The 3,781-nt window shown below is 29.8% G+C and overlaps 1 non-coding gene across 1 annotated transcript; it reads left to right on the forward strand.

Annotated features, from left to right (window-relative positions):
* Positions 1 to 452: 452 nt before the first annotated feature.
* Positions 453 to 559, forward strand: LOC131172409 (small nucleolar RNA R71). Its single transcript, XR_009142887.1, has one exon. It is a non-coding gene; the product is annotated as a small nucleolar RNA R71 (small nucleolar RNA).
* The last annotated feature ends 3,222 nt before the right edge of the window (positions 560 to 3,781 follow it).

A 3,781-nucleotide genomic window follows, 5' to 3' on the forward strand; every position in this document is an offset into this window, starting at 1 on the left:
TAAAGTTAGGATGATCCCTCCATCCTTGATTGTATGTGTTTGGATAAGGATCATACTTCCTTTGTGGTGGACCAGGAAATCCTCTAATTGCATTTGCATGCTCAATGGAATCCTCTTGTAATATAAAACACATATCAGTTAGATGTCTTTGTGCTAAACATATACCACATGTCTTTACTTGTTGTACATTCCCTATAACCAACTGGCTAACAAGAGAAGTCAAACTAGCTATTTGATTTTCTAAGAAAGATGTACTTACCTCATTGACTCTTCTTGTAGGTGGATCATTCTTTACTCCAAATTGTTGTGAATTTGCAGCCATGTTTGATATCAAGTTCTTTGCTGCTTTAGGTGTCTTATCTATCAAAATTCCTCCACTAGCTGCATTTATCATGCCTTTGTCAGTGGGAAAAAGACCTTCATATAAATATTGAATGAGTAATTGGTCACTCATTTGATGATGTGGGCAACTTGCACACAATCTCTTGAATCTCTCCCAATACTCATACAATGACTCCCCATTATACTGCCTAATGCCACGAATATCTTTTTTAATGTTGGCTGCCCTTGAAGGTGGAAAGTATTTCTCTAAGAATAGCCACTTCATGTCATTCCATATATTTATGGAACCAAAAGGTAGGTAGTAGAGCCAATCTTTAGTTGTATCCCCCAATGAGAATGGGCTCTCAACTTAATTTGCTCCCCTTTAATATCTATAGGTTTCATGCTTGAACACACAAAATGAAACTCCTTGAGGTATTTATGAGGATCCTCACCTACATGACTAGGAAAAGTAGACAATAAGTGAATTAAGCTAGATTTTAATTCAAAAGGTACCATAAGTGTAGGAATTGAATGCATAATGGTTTTTGGTTTATGTCAGGAGTTGCAAACTCCCTGATGGTGCTATTTTCATTAGCATTAGTAGCCATGATTTTTAATTTTGAATCACTTAATGAATCTGAAGGTTCTTACTAAAAAAGATAAGAAGGAATCACTTGTGGTTTGTTTCCAACAAAAGCTTCAGCTCTGAATGGAATGGATGATTCAGCTTGATGCTTGACAAATTCACTGATATGTTTAAGCCTTGTATCAAGTTCTTCTTTAGACATGCAACCTAAGAATAAACACAAAAACTAAATATAAAAAAATCTGAATTCAAGTTTAAAACAAATACCAATCACTCCCCAGCATTGGTGCCAAAATTTGATGTGTGTCGAATGCACTAATTAAAAATATTATACCTAAACTACTTATATGATAAGCAGTGGTCGATCCTATAGGGAATGAGTAAATGTAAACAAGAAAATAGATCTTAAAGACACAAATAAATTAAAGGAACTTAAAACAGACAAAATAAATACCTAATTTATCAAACTGAATATGCAAAGTAAAATAAAGGGGGTTTTGATTTGTATTTGCTAAACTACTGAAGCTAAACTAATAATGCTAGAATATAAACCAAGGCTAATGACACTTATGAATACACAACACAACCATATTATAACAAATTCAGTAGAGAGAGTGTATCCACCATGTAATATGCATCAATCATTGATAAAATATGCAAATTTATTCAATTGAGTAAATTGGTTATAGAATTTAACAACTTCATTATCTTTCCCTACAGATTTGATTAACCAAGAAGTGCTCTACAATTAATCCCTTACCATCATACTCAATCTAAAACTAGAGCAGCTTGTAATTAAGTTTAATGGTAGCATTAATCATTAGAAAGACATCCCAATTCAAGGTAACAAACTCATGTAGAATAGGTCATTTAACCTAGAATTCATATTTATAATGAAATAAATCATTATGTACTACTTGTAGTCAGATTGTTCAAGCTATTATGTACTCAAATTATCTTAACTTAGTAGTATGTCTTCATGCATAATTAATTAGTTAGCCACCCTAACTAACCATACATTCAACATTCATAACATAAACTAAACAAAAAGTGATACTCAATATAGAATAAATTTGAATTTTATTAAACTCAAATCAAAGTCTCATGGTAACATGTTTTATGGCTTCAACTCTCTCCCTACTAAATTACAAAACTACTCATACATAACTAAGAACATTAAACGTAAACAAATTAACAAAAGAAGAAAGAAAAACATGCTGCCCCTTTTAGAAGTAATTTGAACAACTTGGATCAAATGTTGATGTTAATCACTCTCTAAAGGATGTAGAAGCACTCTAAAAGCCAAAAGAAGAAGAAAAAATCACACCAGCAACTAGATCAAGGAGATGATATCTTTGAATGCACAAAGAGGAAATTTGGTCACTATGAGTAGAAAAGAATTAAATTGCTCCATATCTATATTTTTAGCACTTTTTATAGAGAAAAATAGGTTAACTAAGACCCTAGATCTGATTTGAAAGTCTTAGTTACATTTTGGCTTCAAACTCTCTCAAGAATCCTAGTTAAAGTAGGAAAATAAGTTAAAAATAACTCTCCTTGTATAGATTTACCACTTGCACGACCTTGGAGACCCACACACCTCTATATTATTTATTTTAAGCCTTAAATAAAATAATTAAATCCATCAATTAAGACCATAACTCCTGGTCCCATATAACTAATCATAAAGAGCCCAAACACACTTAATATGTGACCCTTAATTTAATCTAGTCCAATTGCTCTCATTTTTCATATATCACCTCAAAATATATCAACTAAAGTCCATATAAGCCCACAAGGTCAGATTCACACTCTAAATAGTGGATCACATGCAAGCTCCTTTAAGGTTGTCTAAAGAAGCTCAACATGAATTGATGTCCGCATCTATTCATTTTTTACCATTAGCCTCCAAATATCATGACTAAAATACCTTTAAGCCCATTTTGTCATTGGTTAAGTCCTCATCAAAATTGTAGCTCCTTTTGCCTTAAAATGCTTGATGCGTGTTTTGCTTATTTCTATGCTTAATTCATGTTTTTATGCTTTATAAGCTTTTACATGCTCTTGTAAATACCTAATAACATAAAAATAAACATTAACAAGCTAATTGAACAAGAAACAAACTCAAAAGACTAAGTATGCAATGATAAAGATATAACATTTTAGGCAACTATCATTAAGCTTATAAGTTTAAAAAAATAATAATAAGGTGAGGTATAGCGGCTTTTTATTTTGATGCTTATAAATTCTATACTTATAAGCTAGTTCGACAAAGTATTTTAGTATATTATCCTCATTTAATTTTTAAAATTTCACCACAAATCTCATTTAATGTCATTTTTAGTTATTTTAATAATAAATGTGTTTATAAGCTATTTGTTACTAAATACATTAATTACTTATTAGCCACTTGTAAGTATTTTAGTGAAACACATAACTGCTTAAAATTTTAAATGATCTATATATTATTATATATATGAAGCAGGAAGTTATTCCCCACGTGACACTTTTCTTGAAGAGCTTGCTGCGTGTTAACTTCCATAAATAACTATTTTTTATATTAATTATTATTTAATTCTTTTTATTTCTTTTTTTAATTATATTATTGTTTGTAATACTAATTTAACATTTATGGTTTAAATTATTATTTTTTTTCAAATTTAATTTTTAAAAATTAAGACCTTTTGTGATTAAATATAATATTTAAAAATTATTTATATTATTTTTTTATAAATTCATTTGTGCAAAAACATTATCTGCCATATGTTACTCTCTATGATAATAAGTAGTAGTAGTAGTTGAAAATAAAAATAATTTAAAAGATGAGAACAATAATAAAATGACGATGATAACAACAACAACAACAACTAT

Source organism: Hevea brasiliensis, chromosome 13 (assembly GCF_030052815.1).
Source record: "Hevea brasiliensis isolate MT/VB/25A 57/8 chromosome 13, ASM3005281v1, whole genome shotgun sequence".
Taxonomy (NCBI): Eukaryota; Viridiplantae; Streptophyta; class Magnoliopsida; order Malpighiales; family Euphorbiaceae; genus Hevea; species Hevea brasiliensis.